Genomic DNA, 13597 nt, shown 5'->3' on the forward strand with positions numbered 1-13597 from the left:
GACTTAAATGCACGTAATCTTGACGAATCTACCACCGCTACAGGCAAAGCATTCCATGTCCTAACTACTCTCTGAGTAAAGAAACTACCTCTGACATCTGTCTTATACCTTTCTCCCTTCACTTTAAAGTTGTGACTCTCGTGTTTGCCGTCCCCAAACTTGGAAAAAGACTCTCCCTGTCCACCCTATCTAAACCTCTGATTATCTTGTATGTCTCTATTAAGTCACCTCTCAATCTTCTCTCCAACGAGGACAGCCTCAAGGCCCTCAGTCTTTCCTCATAATACATTCCTTCCATACCAGGCAACATGCTAGAAAATCCCCTCTGCACCCTTTCCAAAGCGTCAACATCCTTCTTATAATTCGGTGACATTGAACTGTTCACAATACTTCAAATGTGTCCGTACCAGATCTTTGTACAGCTGCAGTATAACCTTCTGATTTCAGAACTCAATCCCTCTATTAATAAAGGCCAAAACACTGTTTTCCTTCTTAACAACCCTGTCAATCTGGGTGGCAACTTTCAGGGATGTGTGTACATGGACACCGAGATCTCTCTGCTCATCTGCACTCCCAAGAATCTTACCATTAGCCCAGTACTTTGCATTCCGATTACTCCATCCAAAGTGTATCACCTCACACTTGTCCACATTAAACTCAATTTGCCACCTCTCAGCCCAGGTCTGCATCCTATCTATGTCTCTCTGCAACCTACTACATCCTTCGTCACGATCCACAACTTCACCGACCATAGTGTTGCCTGCAAATTTACTAACCCACCCTTCTAAGCCCTCATCCAGGTCATTTATAAAAATTACGAATAGCCCTGGACCCAACATCGACCCTTGCGGAATCCCGCTAGTAACTGGACACCAAGATGAACATGTTGCATCAACTACAACACTCTGTTTTCTTTGAGCAAGACAATTACTGAATCAAACTGCTAATTTTTTTTTGAGTGCGAGCAGCAGCTAAGGTAAGACTGTTTGTTTTAAAAGTACTTACCGGTAGCGGGCAGCGGTGTTGTTTTTCACTCTCTCTTCACAGAAAGCGCGGGAGCAGTAGGGGGAAGTGACGACGACCAGAGAGGCAGCCGAGACCCGGAAGCAGGTAAAGCGTAAGCTTACCTGGGTAGGTTTGTTTCCCCTTTAAAAGCGCGCAGCTGAAGAACCCGAGGCACTACGGAGGTAGTGCCTCCCACCCGCCCCCCTCCTCTAACCTAATAATAAGATCCGTTGTGGTAAGAAGGTAAGTGCTGAATTTTGCTTGTTGTATTCTTTAGACCCAGTTTTGTTTTAAAATAAAGGTGAGCTTGAGAGGGATGGCAGTGAAGGCAGTGCAATGTTCCTCCTGCAACATGTATGAGGTGAGGGATGCCATGGACGTCCCTGCTGATTACACTTGCAGGAAGTGCACCCATCTCCAGCTCCTCCAAGACCGTGTTAGGGAACTGGAGCTGGAGTTGGATGAACTTCGGATCATTCGGGAGGCAGAGGGGGTCATAGATCGGAGCTATAGGGAAGTAGTAACTCCAAAGATGGCAGATAGATGGGTGTCAGTGAGGGGGACTGGGAGGAAGCAGCCAGTGCAGGGACCCCCTGCGGCCGTTCCCCTCAAGAACAAGTATACCGTTTTGGATACTTGTGGGAGGGACGACTTACCAGGGGTAAGTGACGGGGCTCAGGCCTCTGGCACGGAGCCTGTCCCCATTGCTCAGAAGGGAAGGGTGGAGAAGAGCAGAGCAATAATAATTGGGGACTCGATAGTTCGGGGCACAGATAGGCGGTTTTGTGGGAACGAGAGAGACTCACGTTTGGTATGTTGCCTCCCAGGTGCAAGGGTACGTGATGTCTCTGATCGTGTTTTCCGGGTCCTTAAGGGGGAGGGGGAGCAGCCTGAAGTCGTGGTCCATATTGGCACCAATGACATAGGTAGGAGGAGTGCTGAGGATGTTAGACAGGCTTTTAGGGAGCTAGGTTGGAAGCTCAGAGTTAGAACGAACAGAGTTGTTGTCTCTGGTTTGTTACCCGTGCCACGTGATAGAGAGTCGAGGAATAGGGAGAGAGAACAGTTAAATGCGTGGCTACAGGGATGGTGCAGGAGGGAGGGATTTCGGTACTTGGATAACTGGGGTTCTTTCTGGGGAAGGTGGGACCTCTATAAACAGGATGGTCTGCACCTGAACCTGAGGGGCACCAGTATCCTTGGGGGGAGGTTTGCTAGTGCTCTTGGGGGGGGGGGTTAAACTAACTCTGCAGGGGCATGGGAACCCAGACTGTAGCTTTAGGGTGCAGGACCTGGAGTGTAGGGAGGTTAGGAATATGGCATTAATCTTAAAGCAGGGTGCCTGTAAACAGAAGAGTGGCTTGAAGTGTGTATACTTTAATGCCAGAAGTATACGAAATAAGGTAGGTGAACTTGCAGCGTGGGTTGGTACCTGGGACTTCGATGTTGTGGCTATTACGGAGACATGGCTAGATCAGGGACAGGATTGGCTGTTGCAGGTTCCAGGGTTGAAATGTTTTAGTAGGGTCAGAGGTGGTGGTAAAAGATGGGGGGGTGTGTGGCTTTGCTTGTCAAAGATAGTATTACAGCGGTGGAAATGAAGATGTACGAAGATTTGCCATCTGAGGAAGTTTGGGTTGAGGTTAGGAATAGGAGAGGTGAGTTCACCCTGTTAGGAGTCTTTTACAGGCCTCCTAATAGTCCTAGAATCGTTGAAGAAAGGATTGCGAAGATGCTTCAGGACAAGAGTGACAGTAATAGGGTGGTTGTTATGGGGGACTTTAACTTTCCTGATATGGATTGTGAAAGCTAGAGCTCAAGTTCGTTAGATGGGTCAGTGTTTGTCCAATGTGTGCAGGAGAGTTTCCTGACACAATATGTAGATAAGCCAACAAGAGGTGAGGCCATACTGGATTTGGTTCTGGGTAACGAACTAGGCCAGGTATTAGAACTAGAGATAGGTGAGCACTTTGGGGACAGTGACCACAATTCGGTGATTTTTACTCGAGCGATGGAGAGGGATAAGTGTGTACTACAGGGCAAGAGTTATAGCTGGGGGCAGGGAAATTATGATGCGGTGAGGCATGACTTAGGATGTGTGGATTGGAAAAGTAGATTCCAAGGCAAGAGCGTAATTGATATGTGGAACTTGTTCAAGGAGCAACTATTGAGTGTCCTTGATAAGTACGTACCTATCAGGCAGGGAGGAAAGGGTCGTGTGAGGGAGCCGTGGTTTAATAAGGAATTGGAATCCCTTGTTAAATGGAAGAGGGCGGCCTTTGTAAAGATGAGGCGTGAAGGTTCAATAGGGGCGATTGAGAGTTATAAGGTAGCCCGGAAGGACCTGAAGAGAGAGCTAAGAGCAGCAAGGAGGGGACATGAAAGGTCCTTAGTTGGTAGGATTAGTGAAAACCCTAAGGCTTTCTATAGGTATGTTAGGAATAAAAGAATGACTCGGGTAGGAATAGGTCCAGTCAAGGATAGTAATGGGAAGTGGCATGTGGAGGCTGAAGAGATTGGGGAGGCACTGAATGAATACTTTTCGTCAGTATTCACTCAGGAACAGGACATTGTTGTCGATATGAATACTGAGGCACGAATAAGTAGAATGGATGGCTTTGAGATATGAAGAGAAGAGGTGTTGGAAATTCTGGCAAGGGTGAAAATAGATAAGTCCCCTGGGCCTGATGGCATTTATCCTAGGATTCTCTGGGAAGCAAGGGAGGAGATTGCAGAGCCATTGGCCTTGATTTTTGTGTCCTCGTTGTCTACAGGAATAGTGCCAGAGGACTGGAGGCTAGCAAACGTGGTTCCCTTGTTCAAGAAGGGGAGTAGGGATAATCCTAGTAACTATAGGCCAGTGAGTCTCACTTCTGTTGTGGGCAAAGTCTTAGAGAGAATTGTAAGGGATAGGATTTATGCACATCTGGATAAGAATAATGTGATCAAGGATAGTCAGCATGGTTTTGTGAAGGGCAGGTCGTGCCTCACAAACCTTATTGAATTCTTTGAGAAGGTGACTAAGGAGGTAGATGAGGGGAAAGCGGTAGATGTGGTATATATGGATTTTAGTAAGGCGTTTGATAAGGTCCCCCATGGTAGGCTACTGCAGAAAATACAGAGATATGGCATTGAGGGTGAGTTGGAGGTTTGGATTAGGAATTGGCTGGCTGGAAGAAGACAGAGGGTAGTAGTTGATGGCAAAGGTTCATCTTGGAGTGCCGTCACTAGCGGTGTTCTGCAAGGATCCGTTTTGGGACCATTGCTGTTTGTCATTTTTATAAATGACCTGGAGGAAGGGTTAGAAGATTGGCTGAGCAAGTTTGCGGATGATACGAAAGTCGGAGGAGTTGTAGACAGTGAGGAAGGATGTGGCAGGTTACAGCGGGATATAGAGAAGCTGCAGAGCTGGGCAGAAAGGGGGCAAATGGAGTTCAATGTAGCTAAGTGTGAGGTGATTCACTTTGGTAAGAGTAACAAAAAGATGGGGTACTGGGCTAATGGTCGGATACTTGGTAGTGTGGAAGAGCAGAGGGATCTTGTGTCCATGTACACAGATCTCTGAAAGTTGCCACCCAGGTAAATAGTGCAGTGAAGAAGGCATATGGCGTACTGGCTTTTATTGGTAGAGGAATTGAGTTCCGGAGTCCTGAGGTAATGCTGCAGTTATATAAGACTCTGGTGCGGCCGCATCTGGAATATTGTGTGCAGTTTTGGTCGCCATACTATAGGAAGGATGTGGAGGCACTGGAACGGGTGCAGAGGAAGTTTACCAGGATGTTGCCTGGTATGGTAGGAAGATCCTATGAGGAAAGGCTGAGGCACTTGGGGTTGTTTTCATTGGAGAAAAGAAGGTTTAGGGGTGACTTGATAGAGGTGTACAAGATGATTAGGGGGTTAGATAGGGTTGACAGTGAGAACCTTTTTCAACGTATGGAGTCAGCAATTACAAGGGGGCATAACTTTAAATTAAGGTGGGGTAGATATAGGACTGATGTGAGGGGTAGGTTCTTCACTCAGCGAGTCGTAAGTTCATGGAATGCCCTGTCAGTAGCAGTGGTGGACTCTCCCTCTTTATGGGTATTTAAGCGGGCAGTGGATAGGTATATGGAGGATAGTGGGTTAGTGTAGGTTAGGTGGGCTTTGATCGGCGCAACATCGAGGGCCGAAGGGCCTGTACTGCGATGTATTCTTCTATCTATCTATGTAAATCCCATTCCTCCACATTTTGTGTAATAGCCTACTGTGGGAATCTTATCGAACACCTTGCTGAAATCCATATACAGAACATCAACCTGCTTACTCTCATCTACCTGTTTGGTCACTTTGTCAAAAAACTCATAAGATTCGTTCGGCACGACCTTTACAAAACCATGCTGACTGTCCCTGACCAGATTATTATTTTCTAGATGATTATAAATCCTATCTCTTATAATCTTTTCCAATGCTTTACCAACAACTGAAGTGAGACTCACTGGTCTGTAATTACCAGGGTTGTCTCTACTACCCTTCTTGAACAAGGGAACCACATTTGCAATCCTCCAGTCCTCAGGCACTATTCCTGTAGATAATGATGATTTCTGGATCAATGGCACAGGCTCGGCAATCTCTTCCCTTGCTTCCCAGAGGATTCTAGGATAGATCCCATCTGGCCCAGAGGACTTGTCTATTTTCACACTCTCCTGTATTTCTAATACCTCTTCCTTGTGAACCTCAATCTCTTCGAGTCGAGATGCAAGTATCTCTGTATCTTCCTCGCCAACATTTTCATTTTATATAGTGAACACTGTCGAAAAATATTTATTTAGTGTTTCCCATGTCTCCTCTGACTCCACACACAACTTCCCACTATTATTCTTGATTGGCCCTAATTTAACTCTCGTCATTCTTTTATTCCTGACATACCTATGGAAAGCCTTAGGGTTAACCCTGATCCTATCCGCCAACAATTTCTAATGTCTCCTCCTGGCTCTCATGTCTGCTCCTGGCTCTTCTGAGCTCTCTTATTAGGTCATGCAGGGAAACGATTCTGTCTGCTGCACATCATCATTCTGCTTCGAAATATCAGGCAGTATTTCATATTGATTACTGTAAACGTTATCCTTTAACAAGCCATGACAGTGAAATCACTGAATCCTCATCACTATACTACCAGGGAAGATTTCTGTTAAAATCACCCTGGACACCAAGAAATTCGCCATTCTATTCTCCAATCCTTCTGTGCGTGATCCCCTCGGCCGTATTCCGGTCTTGTTGGTTGGTTTACAATACTGAGGCTATCCAATTATCTTTGCATTTCAGTTTCTAAAGAATGAGACCTTCTCTCTGAGATGGCAATGTGCTTGCTCAGTGGTGATAAAACTGTCCTTGTAAACTAGAAAAGTGCTTGAAAGAGGCCATTCCTGTTTTTCATTCCAAGAACTTGAGGCAAACCGTTTGGCAGGACAGGAAATAGCGGGCGTAAGCAGTGATCAAGTTTGGCAGCAAAAACGAGGTGAGGCAGTATAAACTACAGAGTAATGGGGAAACAATGGGCAAGGAACACTGGGACGGGAGGGGCTGAATGCTTCCTATCTTTGCTGTAACCAGACATTGGTGTTGAACTCTGAAACGGGACAACATCAGACATGTCGGTGAAATCTTCCTTTCTGCTTGTTTTCTCCCGAGGCCTGTGTCACACTTGGGGAAATGTGTCTGCGTGCTTCAGTCTATGGGTAAAAATGAGGTTCAGTTCCCGTCTCAAACTTTAATCCCATTTATTGTGTTTTACGAGATTAAAACGTTCCAGAGAAATTAGCATTCAGGTGAAACGTCAGAGTTCACAAGGTTACAGACCAAGTGCTGGGAAATGAGATGAAGGGACCCAGTTCTGTGCTGTAAACACTCCATAAATCAATCATTTTTGAGGGGAAACATATCAGCAGTGACATAATTCCAAAAACTGTGTTATGAAGAAACGGTGCAACGGCTTCTGCCCTCATCCCTGGTGGTCTCGTGGTTAGTATTCAGCGCTTTAACTGAGGGACCTGGGTTTCATTACCGTTCAGGAAATCAGGACTTCTTGTTCCTGATGCAGAGAGCGCAGCTCTACCAGGAATCTTTTTCATGCCTTAGATCAGTCAATACCCCAGCTCATCAAAGAAGGGAAAAGTTCCTTCCCTCTCTCTGCACAGTCGGACAGTTAATCCTTTATTCTCCTCTGATTCCACTTCCCAAAGAGTTTCAAAATAATGTCAAAACTGAGTCTCAGCTATTTCTTTTCCGTGCTTTTCATCCATAGTAGCTGCAGCTATTGAGTGCGTTGGTTTCTGAAAACGGAAAGTACCCATGTGCAATGTATTGGGCTATTCCAGGATTGCCTTCTCTGACAGCGCTGGGACATGACTGATGTTGTCTAAGATATGGAAGTGCCAGTGTTTGAGTTGAGTAGACAAAGTTAAAAATTACACAATATCAGGGCAGAGTCCAGCAGGTGTATTTGGAAACACGAGCTTTCGGAGAGCCGCTCCTTCATCAAGTGGGTGTTTTTCTGCAGAAACTTGGTGTGTGTGTCAATATGCGCGATCTTTTGGAAGATCATCTGGACTTTAACCGACCGTTCGTGGTGTCGACGATACCCATGACTTGGAGGTGTTGGTGTTGGACTGGGGTGGATACATTTAATAATCACACAAAGCCATTTTAGATTCCAACAGTTGACAAATACCTGATGAAGAAGCAGTGCATGGAACACTGGTGCTTCCAACTAACTCTGTTCGATATAATCTGGTGCTGTGTGATTTTTACTCTGACAGCTCTTGGCAATGTTTAACTGATCGAAGACAGTGAAAGAACTTTCGTTCGTGGAGTTGAAAATTTCAAATATTATCCACCTCAGCATAACAAAAATGATTAGGTTGGATTTGTGATGAATCTCCATAATGCGCTTGCACAAAGTAAAAGTCGAACCTACAACCACCTGATCCGTAGCCAGCTATACGAATGGTTGTACCACTGGCCAGATGCACAGCTGAGATTTTACACGCTGCAGAGCTATATGTTAACAAGGACATGAGCAATAACAGTAACAGTCACAAGGTGAACAAAGAACAAAGATAATCACCATCATTGATTCACTCCAAATTGTCCTCAAAAAAAACGACCATTCACAATCTGATCAGCCAATCAATGAGGTCACTACTGATCTTGGAAATTACAACTGACTTTGCTCCGTTCTCACTATGATTTGAGGTAAACTTCAGCCTAATCATAACACTGCATATTCCGATTAATTTTCAGCTTTAGATTACGTGAGTGACCTGTCCGTATTTGCATGAAATGAGTGAAAACGTCCTTCCGGTGATGTAATCCAGTGCAGAGTCGGCCAGAAAAGAAAAGACAAAGACATGAAACATCACTCCCACTTCTCTCTGTACCAATGCATTTTCCTGAGTTGAATATTTGCAGGACTTGTCTTTACTATCTAAAAATTTAATTATTTCCCTGGGAAAGATTCTTCATAAATCAATTAACTTCTGAGGTGTTGAAACATAGTTTCTTTAGATTAAAATAGTTGAATATCATTTCCCCCAGCCTAATGTCCCAATCCTCCCTCCTCTTCCATGTAAATACAAGCTGCTCCAGGTGATGTTGGAGCTCCCAACCTGACGTTCCAATGCTCCTTGCTGCTCCATGTAAATAGAAGCGGCTCTACTTGAAGTTGGAGCTCCCACTCTGATGTCCCAATGCTCCCAGCTGCTACATGTCATTAAACGCTGATCCTTGTGAGGTTGGAGCTCCCAGTCTGATGTCACAATGTTCCCTCCTCCATGTCAGTAGAAGCAGTCCAGTTGAGGTTGGATCTATCACTCTGATGTCCCAATGCTCCTTGCTGCTACATGTCATTAAAAGCTGCTCCAGGTGAGAGCGGAGCTACCAGATGGATCTCGCAAGTGTCCCTGCTCCATGCCAACTGGAGATGCTCCAAATGAGGTTAGATCTTGCATTCGGATGTGCCAATGCTCCCTGCTGCTCCATGTCAATGGAAGCTGCTCCAGGTGCTGTTGGAACTCCCAGAATGATGTCACAATGCTCCCTGGTCCACGTCAAAAGACGCTGCTCAAGAGGAAGTGGGAGCTCCCACCCCTGGCAGCTCACATACTTCTATACCATCATAGAAATACTGCCCACTGAACATTTCCATCACTGGGGCCATTGGTGGAATATCCGCATCATGAGAACCTAATATTATTTTTAGTCACAACCAAATCATTATATCCAAAAGTCATTCTTTCTTAAACCTTACTGAGCATATGCATACTGCAGTCAATCTGAAGTAAGATAATGGTGCTAATTGATCTCTGCTTAATAAAAATTACATCCTATTTTTCATGTTGAGTAACTGCGACTTAGCAAGGACAATGTTTATATTAAAATCACACTTTTATTCTAGGTGAGAGAATGTGGTTTGCATTATTTAAAATGAACTTGTTCACTGTGTAAAATGATCAAATAGATCTCAGTTTCAAAACAAAATTGGTGACGTTGTCATCCATCTTGAAATGTGGTGTCTTCTTCTTTCAACCAGACGGGTATTATAACGAAAAGTCTATTCATGATATGTGTATAAAGACACTTTAAATCGCAAGGTTTGTGAAGGTTTGTAGCTCAGTTTGAGGTTTAGGGTGTAGGTTTGCTCGCTGAGCTGTAGGTTTGATATCCAGACGTTTCATTACCTGGCTAGGTAACATCATCGGTGGCGAAATCCAAGTGAAGCGAAGCTGTTGTCTCTTGCTTTCTATATTTCTTTCTCCTGGTTGGGCTTCCTGGGGTTTGTGGTGATGTCATTTCCGGTTTGTTTTCTGCGGGGTTGATAGATGGCATTTGGATCTATGTGTTTGTATATGGCATTGTGGTTGGAGTGCCAGGCCTCTGGGAATTCTCTGGCATGTCTTTGCTTAAACTGTCCCAGGATCAATGTGTTGGCCAAGTCGAACCGGACTACAAAAAATCCCTAAACCAGGAGCCCCCTCAAACCCGTAGTTTCATCACTGGGAACACCAACTTACAGACTGGACAAAGAACTACACGCAAGACTGAAATACCTCATAGAAGAGTCACAGCACTCTATCCACTCCACCCAGGAATTCCTAAAAATCATCAAAAACACCTAAGTAGAGCAAGGAGAAGCAATGATCTCATTCGACAAAACAGCACTGTTCACCTTCATCAACATCGACCTGGCAAAGGAAACACTGACCAGACTTTTAGAAGAGACCATCACACACAACAACCACCATCAATCACATTACCAACGAAAACATCATGAAGCTCGTGGACCTGTGCCTCACCACCCACTTCACTTTCAACAACATAGTCTACAAACAAACCAAAGGCACACCCATGGGATCTCCGCTATCAGGATTCGTAGCAGAAGCAGTAATGCAAAGACTAGAACAAACAGCCCTACCAAAAATCAAACCAAAATCTGGGTCCGCTACGCAGTTGACACTTTTGTCATCACAAAAGGAAACAAGATAGTAAAGACATTTAACATCATCAACAACACCCTCACAGTCATAAAGTTCACCAAGGAGGAAGAAACCGACAACAAACTCGCATTCTTGAATGCCACAGGAGAAAGAAAGGACAACGGACAACTACAAACCTGCGCATACAGAAAACCGACAAACACTGACCAAATACTTAACTACACCAGCAACCATCCCAACACACACAAACGAAGCTGCGTCAGAACACTATTCCAACGAACCACCACACACTGCAGCACAGACGAACTTCGGAAAACAGAGGAGAACCACCTATACAACGTATTCGAGAAGAACAGACACTCAAAAATCACAGTCCACAAATTCCTCAAGAACAAACCACGACAAGCAGACCAAACACAGCCAGAAACCATAACCATCTTACCATTCATCAAAGAAGTTTCAGACATGACAGCCAGACTACTAAGAGCCCTCGGAATCCTAGTAGCTCACAAACCCACCAACACTCTCAAACAAAAACTAACCTACATAAAAGACCCAGAACAACCCACAGACAAAACCAACGTCATCTACAAAATTCCATGCAAGAACTGCCACAAACACTACGTCAGACAACAGGAAGAAAGTTAGCCACCAGGATATACGAACACCAGCTACCCACAAAAACGCACGACCTTCTCTCCCTCGGAGCCCGACACACGGATTAAAAATACCACCATTTCGACTGGGCCAACACATCTATCCTGGGACAGGCTAAGCAAAGACACGCTGGGAATTCACAAAGGCCTGGCACTCCATCCACAACGCCATAAACAAACACATAGATTTAGATGCCATCTATCAACCCCTCAGAAAACGAACAGGAAATGACATCACCACAAACCCCAGGAACCCCGTCGAGGAGAAAGATATAAATAGAAAGCAGGAGACAACAGCTTCGCTTCATTTGGAGGTCGCCACTGATGATGATGTTACCTAGCCAAGTAATGAAACTTCTGCATATCAAACATACAGCACAGCAAGCAAACCTACATCATACATTTAAAGTTATTTTTCATGTTTATGTTGCGTGAATCTGTGGTTATTGATCCACAGTTTAGTTTCACTCCCTATAGGTAACTTGCTGAATTCCCCAGTTGTTCATAGTTCAATGTGATGCATCCAGTGTGTGCATAACGAGAGGGAGTTTGCTTCCAACATCTTGTGTGTATTTGTGCCTTATGTCCAGCATTCATCAATGGCGAGAGCAAGGGGCGAGGGCGAGACCAATGTGTCAGTCTCTCCGTGCCCATGCACGGCACCCACAGCGTCAATTCTCCACTGTGCATTTACAGCCAGTTCTCACAGCCCCTACACCCACGCCCTGCACCTTTAAAACATCGCCATTATTTCGTGCTGTCTCGCTGTGCTCTTCTCACCAGCATGAATTACTTCTACTCAACCTCCTCCACATTTCATCTGACAAAACATTCATTAAGAATTCCTTTGCATAAACATGCACTTCGCAGCTCTCGTTATTTGATTTTCCTGGATATCTTTCATACGAAAAAACGTTCACAGCAACTTGACTTGAAAACGAAAACCACGCTCCCTTTCATTATCCCAATGCAACCGACATTGCAATGTAGTTTATTCAACAGGCTAAAACTATTCTTTGTAATTTCGTAATAGCGGCAATGCATATAAACTGACCATTAGAGCTCCAGTTTCAATACGACAGCTGTGATCATCCCAAAACAACGCCATTGAAAGCCGTTGATGACAGCGACGAGAATGGGATTCGAACCCACGCGTGCAAAGCACAATGGATTTGTACTCCATCGCCTGAACCTCTCGGCCACTTCGCCACAGCAAGAAAAGCTTATATGACCTTATGAATAATTGAATTGGGTAAATTATGCAGAGCAGCAGATATTTCTCCCTGGTGTTGGTAAAATGATAAATAACACAGTACGGTTCCAAGACTATTGTCTGACCCCTGGGTTTTGGGGCAAGTGCACTCCCATTGTCACACTATGCACACAGTGATCTGAACAAAAATGAGGAAATGAATATGTACCAAGGTCTGTTGAATTCTGTGAAGATTTGAAGTCAACGGAATGAAGAACCCGAGACAGCAGGAGGTGTTCTTTCAATAAAGAGCTGGATAGAGCTCTTAAGGATAGTGGAATCAAGGGCTATGGGGATAAGGCAGGAAAAGGATACAAATTGAGGATGTTCAGCCATGATCATAATGAACGGTGGTGCTGGCTCGAAGGGCAGAATGGCCTACTACTGCACCTGCTATCTATTGTCTATTAAATTGCTTGTGAGGAATTGTTTTCCAGACTGGAGGCGAGTGCATAGTGCTCAATGTCATTATTCGGAACACCTAACTTCTGCTCAGATGTTTTTGACACGCACTTGTGTCAGAACAGACAATTTCAAAATCCAAAATAAGGCTAAACTGAAAATTGAACTCAACAATGCTACAACCTTGATCTGTATCATTTTCCTGGGCCGTGCGACACCAAGTCACTGTATGATCACAGCAACACAGTGAGCAAGTGTCAGAAGGAAAATGAGTGCAGTGCCACAGCGCATGCTGGGAGCAGCAGGTGACACACGGGGAAGTGCATATCCCACAACAGGAACACTTCCCAAACAGCGGACTGCGGTGGAAGAATTCAGAGGGAGTTTACACTATGACATTCGATGCCAGAGACACAATGGAGATCTGTCATTGAGTCTGTTCAAGACGAAGATCTTACGATTTCTACAGAAACAAAACAAAGTAAAAAGCTCATGGGTTAGTGAAGGCAAAAGATGAAATCGTACAATTCATCAATCTATCCATCTTTACAATGAGTACCTCACCACTTTTCTCACGCGGGGACAGACCCACTGGTGAAGATGATCATATAATCCCCGTTACGAGCCATGGAATCAGAGAAACTCAGTTTCCCAAACGTTAAGGTAAAACCAGGAATGTGGAGGTAAGCATTAACGTGTTGCTCCTGTGCTGAAGGTGACCAGTGCACGGTATCTCTGTTCCAGTATAGTTGGGTGTGCTGTGCCGAAGTTTTAATTTTGAGCCTCACATGGAGCAGCTTCAAAGGAGACAT

General features: G+C 44.7%; 1 non-coding gene across 1 annotated transcript; it reads right to left on the reverse strand.

Moving 5' to 3' along the window:
* Positions 1–12258: 12258 nt before the first annotated feature.
* trnac-aca (transfer RNA cysteine (anticodon ACA)) lies at positions 12259–12340 on the reverse strand. The gene has a single exon. It is a non-coding gene; the product is annotated as a tRNA-Cys (tRNA).
* Positions 12341–13597: the final 1257 nt, after the last annotated feature.

This window comes from Chiloscyllium punctatum, chromosome 28, assembly GCF_047496795.1.
Source record: "Chiloscyllium punctatum isolate Juve2018m chromosome 28, sChiPun1.3, whole genome shotgun sequence".
In the NCBI taxonomy this organism is placed as follows: Eukaryota; Metazoa; Chordata; class Chondrichthyes; order Orectolobiformes; family Hemiscylliidae; genus Chiloscyllium; species Chiloscyllium punctatum.